This window comes from Thalassophryne amazonica, chromosome 1 (assembly GCF_902500255.1).
Source record: "Thalassophryne amazonica chromosome 1, fThaAma1.1, whole genome shotgun sequence".
Classification (NCBI taxonomy): Eukaryota; Metazoa; Chordata; class Actinopteri; order Batrachoidiformes; family Batrachoididae; genus Thalassophryne; species Thalassophryne amazonica.
The window spans coordinates 132,584,890-132,597,056 of NC_047103.1; the positions used below are offsets into that span (position 1 = coordinate 132,584,890).

General features: G+C 43.5%; 1 long non-coding RNA gene across 1 annotated transcript in view; it reads left to right on the top strand.

Annotated features, from left to right (window-relative positions):
- Window positions 1-12,167, top strand: part of LOC117514302 — a 47,307-nt gene that overhangs the window by 16,530 nt on the left and 18,610 nt on the right. Inside the window, exon 2 of the long non-coding RNA XR_004561850.1 lies at window positions 10,637-10,854. This is a non-coding gene — a long non-coding RNA (uncharacterized LOC117514302). The remainder of the gene's footprint in view (window positions 1-10,636; window positions 10,855-12,167) is intronic.

The window sequence follows — 12,167 nt, forward strand, 5'->3', positions numbered from 1 at the left end:
AGGTGATGATGCTGGAACTTTTGTTTGGTGCCGTTCCAATGAGATTTATAAAGATGACTGCCTGAAGAGAACATGTAAATTTCCACAGTCATTGATGATATGGGGCTGCATGTCAGGTAAAGGCACTGGGGAGATGGCTGTCATTACATCATCAATAAATGCACAAGTTTACGTTGATATTTTGGACACTTTTCTTATCCCATCAATTGAAAGGATGTTTGGGGATGATGAAATCATTTTTCAAGATGATAATGCATCTTGCCATAGAGCAACAACTGTGAAAACATTAGTTGCAAAAAGACACATAGTGTCAATGTCATGGCCTGCAAATAGTCTGGATCTTAATCCAATTAAAAATCTTTGGTGGAAGTTGAAAAAAATGGTCCATGACAAGGCTCCAACCTGCAAAGCTGATCTGGCAACAGCAATCAGAGAAAGTTGGAGCCAGATTGATGAAGAGTACTGTTTGTCACTCATTAAGTCCATGCCTCAGAGACTGCAAGCTGTTATAAAAGCCAGAGGTGGTGCAACAAAATACTTGTGATGTGTTGGAGCGTTCTTTTGTTTTTCATGATTCCATAATTTTTTCCTCAGAATTGAGTGATTCCATAATTTTTCCCTCTGCTTGGTCTAAAAAAGTAAAAAAGTATTTTTTTTTCCTGATTTCTTATAGTGTTTCTTAAAGCCAGAAAGTTGCCATTTGAAATGACTTTAGTTTTGTGTCATGTCTGTGATCTGCTGTTTTTCTACAAAATTAAACAACTGAATGAACATCCTCTGAGGCCAGTGATTCCATAATTTTTGCCAGGGGTTGTAGGTGGCACTTCTGTCTGTTGTTTTGGTCCTATCCAATGCTGCTGCAAGTCCTGGTGTTACAACAGCTTTAATTTTACTGGCTTTTTGTGGCACTGGCATAACAAATTCTTCATCTGGACTTTCTGTGTTCTCTTCACTCTGGCTGGAGACAGTGTCAGGTAGTGAGACATTAGATGGTCCAGGCTCCTCCAGTTTCTCTTTGTATTTTGCTTCTGCAGCTTTCCTTTTTTCTGCTCTTTGTTCTTTGGCAGTTTGTATTTTATCTATGCCTGCCATGTATCCCCTTCTACCTTTCTCTCGCTGAGCAAGTAGGAACTGTCTGTCATCTTCAAACTTTATCATTGTTAGGACATCCTGATGTGCCATGTCAAACAAGTCCTCCAAAGATTCACAAAACACTGTTTCATCTTTCTTCTGCTTGTCTGTATTGTGATTCTTGGTCTTTTTCAATGTTTTCCATTTTCCGAACACCTTTTCTAACTTTGTGATCAGATGCTGCTTTGCCCTCAGTGGGATTCTAGCTCTCTCCCAAAAAGGAATTGCCATGTCTATAGAGGTCACAGCAGCATCATGGACAGTTTTCTTCAAATCAGTGTGTTTGAAGAAAAATATCCATTTATGTTTCCCTTTATTTCAGTCGGTGGAACCAATAAGGTATACAAATGTTCTACTTCTAGTAGCTGACATGTCTTACTGAAGTTTCCAGTTAATGGTTAAGCATGTTAAGTCAGCAAGTGTCTCTTTTTACATTTATCTCATGTTAGATTCACCATCACCAAAGATCTGAAAGAAAAGAAGCTGTGAATTGAAGCAAAATTTTCAGCTTGTAGCCTAAAATAACATTTTTGAAAGTATGTTGTTTGTGAGAAATATTTAAACCCAGGTATAGTCTTAAATTGAATATAAAATTATACTTTAGTTACACTCAGGTGGTTAACTTCTATCCTCTTTATAAGTGATGTGATTAGATACTGGATAATGGATAACCTATTGCACGGGCACTCGGGCAGCGATAACTGATATATTTACAACCTTCAGCTATGATGTGCTACCTCTAAATATTAATGTAAGACAAAAATATTTGGCAGGCTTTCTTTTTTCCCAAAGCATCATAAAATGAAGGGGTGAGAGTAATGAATTTCCAACTTTTATTTTTTTGAACCACCCTAATATTAGCATTTCTGTATATTTCTCCCCCCTCTCTCTCTCTCTCTCTCTCTCTCTCTCTCTCTCTCTCTCTCTCTCTCTCTATATATATATATATATATATCTTAGATCTTGTTCTGACTTATGGTATGGAAATAGAAGACTTAACAGTATTCCCTGAAAACTCCCTTCTGTCTGATCATTTCTTAATAACATTTACATTTACTCTGATGGACTACCCAGCAGTAGGGAATAAGTTTCATTACACTAGAAGTCTTTCAGAAAGCGCTGTAACTAGGTTTAAGGATATGATTCCTTCTTTATGTTCTCTAATGCCATATAACAACACAGTGCAGAGTAGCTACCTAAACTCTGTAAGGGAGATAGAGTATCTCGTCAATAGTTTTACATCCTCATTGAAGACAACTTTGGATGCTGTAGCTCCTCTGAAAAAGAGAGCTTTAAATCAGAAGTGTCTGACTCCGTGGTATAACTCTCAAACTCGTAGCTTAAAGCAGATAACCCGTAAGTTGGAGAGGAAATGGCGTCTCACTAATTTAGAAGATCTTCACTTAGCCTGGAAAAAGAGTCTGTTGCTCTATAAAAAAGCCCTCCGTAAAGCTAGGACATCTTTCTACTCATCACTAATTGAAGAAAATAAGAACAACCCCAGGTTTCTTTTCAGCACTGTAGCCAGGCTGACAAAGAGTCAGAGCTCTATTGAGCTGAGTATTCCATTAACTTTAACTAGTAATGACTTCATGACTTTCTTTGCTAACAAAATTTTAACTATTAGAGAAAAAATTACTCATAACCATCCCAAAGACGTATCGTTATCTTTGGCTGCTTTCAGTGATGCCGGTATTTGGTTAGACTCTTTCTCTCCGATTGTTCTGTCTGAGTTATTTTCATTAGTTACTTCATCCAAACCATCAACATGTTTATTAGACCCCATTCCTACCAGGCTGCTCAAGGAAGCCCTACCATTATTTAATGCTTCGATCTTAAATATGATCAATCTATCTTTGTTAATTGGCTATGTACCACAGGCTTTTAAGGTGGCAGTAATTAAACCATTACTTAAAAAGCCATCACTTGACCCAGCTATCTTAGCTAATTATAGGCCAATCTCCAACCTTCCTTTTCTCTCAAAAATTCTTGAAAGGGTAGTTGTAAAACAGCTAACTGATCATCTGCAGAGGAATGGTCTATTTGAAGAGTTTCAGTCAGGTTTTAGAATTCATCATAGTACAGAAACAGCATTAGTGAAGGTTACAAATGATCTTCTTATGGCCTCGGACAGTGGACTCATCTCTGTGCTTGTTCTGTTAGACCTCAGTGCTGCTTTTGATACTGTTGACCATAAAATTTTATTACAGAGATTAGAGCATGCCATAGGTATTAAAGGCACTGCGCTGCGGTGGTTTGAATCATATTTGTCTACTAGATTACAATTTGTTCATTTAAATGGGGAATCTTCTTCACAGACTAAAGTTAATTATGGAGTTCCACAAGGTTCTGTGCTAGGACCAATTTTATTCACTTTATATATGCTTCCCTTAGGCAGTATTATTAGACGGTATTGCTTAAATTTTCATTGTTACGCAGATGATACCCAGCTTTATCTATCCATGAAGCCAGAGGACACACACCAATTAGCTAAACTGCAGGATTGTCTTACAGACATAAAGACATGGATGACCTCTAATTTCCTGCTTTTAAACTCAGATAAAACTGAAGTTATTGTACTTGGCCCCACAAATCTTAGAAACATGGTGTCTAACCAGATCCTTACTCTGGATGGCATTACCCTGACCTCTAGTAATACTGTGAGAAATCTTGGAGTCATTTTTGATCAGGATATGTCATTCAAAGCGCATATTAAACAAATATGTAGGACTGCTTTTTTGCATTTACGCAATATCTCTAAAATCAGAAAGGTCTTGTCTCAGAGTGATGCTGAAAAACTAATTCATGCATTTATTTCCTCTAGGCTGGACTATTGTAATTCATTATTATCAGGTTGTCCTAAAAGTTCCCTAAAAAGCCTTCAGTTAATTCAAAATGCTGCAGCTAGAGTACTGACGGGGACTAGAAGGAGAGAGCATATCTCACCCATATTGGCCTCTCTTCATTGGCTTCCTGTTAATTCTAGAATAGAATTTAAAATTCTTCTTCTTACTTATAAGGTTTTGAATAATCAGGTCCCATCTTATCTTAGGGACCTCGTAGTACCATATCACCCCAATAGAGCGCTTCGCTCTCAGACTGCAGGCTTACTTGTAGTTCCTAGGGTTTGTAAGAGTAGAATGGGAGGCAGAGCCTTCAGCTTTCAGGCTCCTCTCCTGTGGAACCAGCTCCCAATTCAGATCAGGGAGACAGACACCCTCTCTACTTTTAAGATTAGGCTTAAAACTTTCCTTTTTGCTAAAGCTTATAGTTAGGGCTGGATCAGGTGACCCTGAACCATCCCTTAGTTATGCTGCTATAGACGTAGACTGCTGGGGGGTTCCCATGATGCACTGTTTCTTTCTCTTTTTGCTCTGTATGCACCACTCTGCATTTAATCATTAGTGATCGATCTCTGCTCCCCTCCACAGCATGTCTTTTTCCTGGTTCTCTCCCTCAGCCCCAACCAGTCCCAGCAGAAGACTGCCCCTCCCTGAGCCTGGTTCTGCTGGAGGTTTCTTCCTGTTAAAAGGGAGTTTTTCCTTCCCACTGTAGCCAAGTGCTTGCTCACAGGGGGTCGTTTTGACCGTTGGGGTTTTACATCATTATTGTGTGGCCTTGCCTTACAATATAAAGCGCCTTGGGGCAACTGTTTGTTGTGATTTGGCGCTATATAAAAAAAATTGATTGATTGATTGATATATAGTGAGGAAAATAAGTATTTGAACACCCTGCGGTTTTACAAGTTCTCCCACGTAGAAATCATGGAGGAGTCAGAAATTTTCATCTTAGGTGCATGTCCACTGTGAGAGACATAATCTAAAAATAAAAAATAAATCCGGAAATCACAATGTATGATTATAATAATTTATTTGTATGTCACTGCTGCAAATAAGTATTTCAACACCTGTGAAAATCAATGTTAATATTTGGTACAGTAGCCTTTGTTTGCAATTACAGAGGTCAAACATTTCCTGTAGTTTTTCACCAGGTTTGCACAGACTGCAGCAGGGATTTTGGTCCACTCCTCCATACAGATCTTCTCCAAATCTTTCAGGTTTGGAGTTTCAGCTCCCTCCAAAGATTTTCTATTGAGTTCAGGTCTGGAGACTGGCCAGGCCACTCCAGGACCTTGAAATGCTTCTTACGGAGCCCCTCCTTAGTTGTCCTGACTGTGTGTTTGGGGTCATTGTCATGCTGGAAGAACCAGCCATGTCCTATCTTCAATGCTCTGACTGAGGGAAGGAGGTTGTTTGCCAAAATCTCACAATACATGACCCCATCCATCCTCCCTTCAATACGGTGCAGTCGTCCTGTCCCCTTTTGCAGAAGAGCACCCCCAGAGTATGATGTTTCCACCCCCATGCTTCATGGTTGGGATGGTTTTGTTGGGGTTGTTCTCGTCCTCTAAACATGGTAAGTGGAGTTGATTCCAAAAAGCTCTATTCTGGTCTCATCTGACCACATGATCTTCTCCCATGCCTCCTCTGGATCATCCAGATGGTCACTGGTGAACTTCAAATGGATCTGGACATGTGCTGGCTTGAGCAGGGGGACCTTGCTGCCCTGCAGGATTTTAAACCATGACAGCATCATGTGTTACTAATATAATCTTTGTGACTGTAGTCCCAGCTCTCTTCAGGTCATTGACCAGGTCCTCCTGTATAGTTCTGAGCTTTCTCAGAATCATCCTTACCCCACAAAGTGAGATCTTGCATGGAATCCCAGACCGAGGGAGATTGACAGTCATCTTGTGTTTCTTCCACTTTCTAATAAATAATCATAACAGTTGTTGTCTTCTACCAAGCTGCTTGCCTGTTGTCCTGTAGTCCATCCCAGCCTTGTGCAGGTCTACAGTTTTGTCCCTGGTGTCCTTAGACAGCTCTTTGGTCTTGGCTATGGTGGACAGGTTGGAGTGTGATTGACTGAGTGTGTGGACAGGTGTCTTTTATACAGGTAACAAGTTCAAACAGGTGCAATTAATACAGGTAAAGAGTGCAGAATAAGAGGGCTTCTTAAATAAAAATTCACAGGTCTGTGAGAGCCAGAATTCTTGCTGGTTGGTAGGGGATCAAATACTTATTTAAATGTAAGGCACCTTGAGACAGCTTTTGCTGTGATTTGGCGCATTATAAGATAATTAAATTAAATTAAATTAAATTAAATTACAGTCTAGGCTGTATCAGAATATTATATTACTGTTAATCCCACTATTAATATTAAAATACACCAAACCATTTGTCCTGTATCATAGCTACATGTATAACGTTTGCAGAAAAAACCTCAGTGAAAATCAGTTTAGCTTCCAGGCATGTGAGGCAAATAAAGAAAAATCTTTAAAATGGCGGGGTGTCAGCAGGGCCATGTGGTTAAGTGTGACGTAACACACCACGTGATTTTCAACTTCCGGGTCCAAAGAAAAAAATTTGCATTTTGTCGGCTGTTTGTCGTTGTTGATCGTCTGCATCAGCTGAGCTTCTTTCGAAGTAAAGCATTGTAAATATGCCACAGTGTTGTGTGCCAGAATGTCTCTATAGGTCAGAAACATCACCAGAGCTGTCGTTTTAAAGATTCCCAGCTGATGGTCAACCAGAAACCAGAAAGTGGCTAGAACTGTTCAGGCAGGCCCCCTACCCTGACATTTTTGTTTTGACTGCTGATGCTGTAGCGGCTGTACCAACCATTTCTGAAATGAATCTCGTCAATTTACATAACCATAAGTCTTCAATATGTGTTTTCCGATATTATAGATCTATAAAAGACAATTTATGTCAACCGTACCAGTCTGCTTACCCTTTCCTCTCTTTTTTCATAATGTTTACTATTTTTATATTAAAGAACAACTATTTTTCTGACAAACATATGCCTCACAGATCTCCCTTACCATTCCAGCAAGACTGAGTTCAGTTAAGTCAATTTATGTCATTCATTTACATGTATGTACCCAGCATGCACTGAGCACCCTACATTTTTTTCAAGCTTTTTTCTTACAAATATGCAATACTTTTATGTAACTCCAAATATTACGTTTATATTTTGCAGGCATGCTGATTTCACCCCAACTTGCAAAGCAAGGGCATGCAGTTGGCACGTTCACGCTTTGTTTGGAATGTTGGCAAATCATTTCACTTTCCAACTCCAGAAAAAAAGCAGAGGAAATGAAAACTCCATATCTGCAGCACCAATGACCAAGATCACCTGGATTGTCCTGCGCCAGATGCCAGCACAAACTCCACTGTCTCTCACAAGCCAGAAAACACAAAGGTCACTATCCTTCAGATAGAAAACCAGTCTTCGAAGGAAGAAGTGAACAGCTTGAGAAGGCAACTGCAATGACAAAACAAACATCTTCATTTTCTCAAATCGAGTCTCAGCCTGACAGAGTACAGTACTACACTGGCTTACTGGACGCTGCCACTGTCCACTTCCTGGAAGGATTGCTTGCGAGATGTCCCATGAAGCACCACAATGATTGGAGTGTCTCCAGGATGCCTCTGATTGATCAGCTACTCCTGACTCCTGTTTTCATAGCAGTTGTCAGTGCTCTGTATGACATCCTTTATGTCAGCTTCATGGAAAACACCATCCCTTCCAGAGCAAAGAACCAAACAAGTCTCCCAGCCTGCATTTTACCCTTTCCAAACTGCAGGATTGTTCTTGATTGTACTGAAATTGCAGCATATAATAGAGAAAACTCGAATGACCAGGGGACAGGTCAGACTAAGGACAGTTCAGAAGCTCCCATGACAAGGATGAAATCAAGGACCAAGACATTGCCCAGTACGGTGGAGCCGGGGCCCCACCCTGGAGCCATGCCTGGGGTTGGGGCTCACATACGAGTGCTCGGGCATTAGCCCACGGGGCCCGGCCGGGCCCAGCCCAAAAGGCTGATGTGGGCCCGCCCTCCTGTGGGTTCACCACCTGCAGAGGGGGCCATGAGGGTCAGGTGCAGAGAGGACTGCATGGCGGTCGAGGGCGGTGGCCCGGCAGCCCGGTCTGTGCTCACAGCGTCTGGCTGTCAGGATGTGGAATGTCACCTCACTGGGGGGGAAGGAGCCTGAGCTTGTCAGGGAGGTTGAGAGGTACCGACAAGAGATAGTCATGCTCACCTTCATGCACAGCTTGGGCTCTTGTACCCAACTCCTGGAGAGGGGCTGGGTGCTCCACTTTTCTGCCGTTGCCCATGGGAAGAGGTGGCGGGCTGAGGTAGCATTGCTCATTGCTTCCCAGCTCAGTCGCCATGTGTTGGAGTTCACCCCAGTGAACAAGAGGGTCGCGTCCCTACGCCTTCTGTCGGGGACAGGTCTCTCACTGTTGTCTCGGCCTATGGGCCGAGCAGCAGTGCAGAGTACCTGACCTTCTTGGAGTCCCTGGGAGGGGTACTAGATAGTGTTCCAACTGGGGACTCCATTGTTCTCCTGGGGGAGTTCAACGCCCATGTGGGCGGTGACAGTGAGACCTGGAGGGGGATGATCGGGAAGCACGGCCTCCCCGATCTGAATCCGAGTGGTGTTTAGTTGTTCGACTTCTGTACTAGCCACAGTTTGTCCACCACGAACACCATTTTCAAGCACAACGGTGTCCATAAGTGCACGTGGCACCAGGACACCCTGATCCAGAGGTCGATGATCGACTTTGTAGTCGCATCATCTGACCTTCGGCCACGTGTCTTGGACACTCGGGTGAAGAGAGGGGCTGAGCTGTCGACCGATCACCACCTGGTGGTGAGTTGGATCCGCTGGGAGGGGAGGAAGCCGGTCAGACCTGGCAGGCCCAAACATATCGTGAGGGTCTGCTGGGAATGACTGGCAGCGAGGTCTTTAACTTCCACCTCCAGGAGAGCTTCTGCCAGATCCCAGGGGAGGTTGGAGACATGGAGTCCAAGTGGACCATGTTCTCTGCCTCCATCGTCGTTCCAGCCACTCATAGCTGTGGTCACAGGGTCTCTGGTGCCTGTCACGGCAGCAATCCCCAATCCCGGTGGTGGACGCCGGAAGTAAGGGATGCCTTCAAGCTGAAGAAGGAGTCCTACTTGTCTTTGTTGGCAGGTAGGACTCCGGAGGCAGCTTACAGGTACCAACAGGCCAAGCATGCTGCAGCCTGTGTGGTTGCAGAGGCAAAAACTTGGGTCTGAGAGGAGTTTGGGAAGGCCATGGAGGAGGACTATTGGTCAGCCTCGATGAAATTTTGGCAAACTGTCTGAAGCCTCCAGAGGCGGAAGCAGCTCTCCACCAACACTGTCCATGGTGTCAAGCCTGTTTCCAGTGCACGTTGGACTGCACCAAGGCTGCCCTTTGTCATCAGTTCTGTTCATTACCTTTATGGACAGAATTTCTAGGCACAGTCAGGGTGTAGAGAGGGTCCGGTTTGGGAACCACAGAGTCTCGTCTCTGCTGTTTGTGGACGATGTGGTTCTGTTGGCTTCATCAAATCAGGACCTTTAGCATGCACTGGAGTGGTTTGCAGCCAAGTGTGAAGCATCCGGGATGAAAATCAGCACCTCCAAATCCGAGGCCATGGTTCTCGACCGGAAAAAGGTGCTTTGTCCTCTTCAGGTCGGTGGAGTGTCCTTGCCTCAAGTGGAGGACTTTAAGTTATCTTGGGGTCTTGTTCACGAGAGAGGGACGGATGGAGCGTGAGATCGACAGACAGATCGGTGCAGCATCTGCAGTGATGCGGTCGCTGTATTGGACCGTCATGGTGAAGAGAGAGCTGAACAGGGGGGCAAAGCTCTCGATTTACCAATCGTTCTATGTTCCGACCCTCATCTATGGTCATGAGATTTGGCTCATGACCGAAAGAGCAAGATCGCGAGTACAAGCGGCCGAGATGTGTTTCCTCCGGAGGATGGCTGGGCGCTCCCTTAGAGATAGGGTGAGGAGCTTGGTCACTCATGACAGGGTTTTCTCTATATTGTCAATATATATTATCAAATATTAATGTCTTTACTTTGATGTACTCTCTGTGATCGTGTCTTTGATTCTGTTTTCTATTTTTCATATATACATGTATGTATGTGTGAGAGTTCATGTACCATTATTCCTTTAAATAATTACTCATTGTCAAAGCAATCACTGTTCAAATAATCATTAAAACTGCCACATGAGAAAGTGAGCAGATGATCATTGGCTTAGTCAATGTGCAGACTGTTTTGCTAGAATGTGCAGACTGTTTTGTTAGAGTTGTGTTTTTGCTAAGCGCAGATGTGCTTCTTTAATTAACAGTTCAGCCTTGAGGGAAGAGCAGTGTGACTGGAACACTGGTTCAGGGCTGGACATGATTACCAGACTTTGTGTCTTTCCATTGTTTTGTGATATTGCCCCTCCTGTATGCTTGTATGTAACTATATTCAATAAAAGGATTAAGCAAATGGGAGGGGCCTTCAGAGCAGACGACAGTTCTTGATGAAGGACCTCCTCATTTGTTTTCTCCTGTTCAGGTAAAGAAATTCAGTGTCTCCAGCGTGATCATTTTCTGTGTGTGTAAACTGAGTTGTTCTTTCCAGGTCCAACTCTGAACGACTCTGACATCTTGGTCCTTCAAGCTGGATGCCAATAGACCGGAAACTCATTGGCCCGTGCGGAGAACGCCCGTGGAAGTCCGTGGCCGCGGTGTGGGAACCAGTTCCTGCAGACCCTTTTCCGGGGGATGGGTCTCCTCCCTAACGGGTCGACGCTTACTGGGGTGAAGGAATTCAAATTCAGCGGCAAAGTCTGATCACGGGTGAGAACTGAATTTCTTTACGTGCACGTGTGTGCGTGTGGCCGGGACCACCGCGAGGAAAAAAAACCCGTAATGTCTTTCTTGGTTCGTCTCTTGGCTTAAACACTGTAAGGTGTGAGGCAAAAGCCTGGCTGTAAAGCGATAAATTTTACTCTCTGAGAGAGAAAGAGAAAAGTCAGGTGGCGCAGTGGTTAAAGACCATCTGTTACGGAGCCGCGTGCTCGCACTGCATTTCCCACTGTGTCAACCTGGTGTGGCTGTTGGCTCCAGATTGAGCCGGCAGCGGTTACAATTGGCAATTAATAAAGCAAGAGACAACTAAAAGACCACTTTCGGGTCCGGAACACCGCATAAAAAACTGTACAGTGTATTAGGTCGGTGAAACCTTCGGTGGATGAGCCGTAAAATTCTGATAGAAAAACCGGTTGGAGCAGAAGCGTGATAACAGCGGAGCTAAAACGTGATAACAGCTGAAGTGCAGCGGTGTGAATGTGTTTGCTTTAATGAGTGAGAACGTACACAACTGAATCTCGAGGGCCTGTCACCAGTTTTAACCCACTGGCAAAAACGAAGCCCTATCTGTGAAGTAAGTTGTAAATGCTCTATACGCACCACACCTGTTTGTGAACCTACGAGTCTGGAAAGAAGCCATAAGCAAGATCACCCACCTCTCAGAGGTCGAAGAAGTGACATTTTTCAGACTAATCTGTGACCAAACAGTGAAAAAAGAACAACAACCTGTTCGTTTAGATCTCCCTATGAGATAACCCCACGAACAGCTAAAATGGGTAACTGCTGTTGTTCTCACAGTAAACATGACACACAACCACAGTCTAATGATGTTGGTACATGGAGACAAAAGATCCAGCATCACCTGAACACGTAAAAATGTGGCGAGAGACAGTTAACTTCTCGGGAAAATTACAGTTAAACTCCACAACAAAGTCATTGGATACCATAAAAGAAAACACCAGTGATTTTATAAAAAGGCAAGAGAGATGTGGAGTGAAAAATACACCAGACCATGCTTTTGCACCAAACACAGCAGTTTTTAAACCTGCCGTAGTAGTCATAATGATGTGTGAGGAAGAAGTGTATTTTGCAGGAAAGGGCAAAGGTCAGCGCCACAGAGCGGGCAGAGGCAAAGCCCGTGGGCGTGAGATAAAGAGGAAATTGACATGTTGGAAGTGTGGGAAGAATGAACACTTTGCGTGTGAATGTACACACTCGCAAAGATAAGGAGTTCTTCATTTTCAACATGAATTTTGTCTATGTACACATAAGGGGAGGTGATGGTCTAGTGGTTAAGGTGT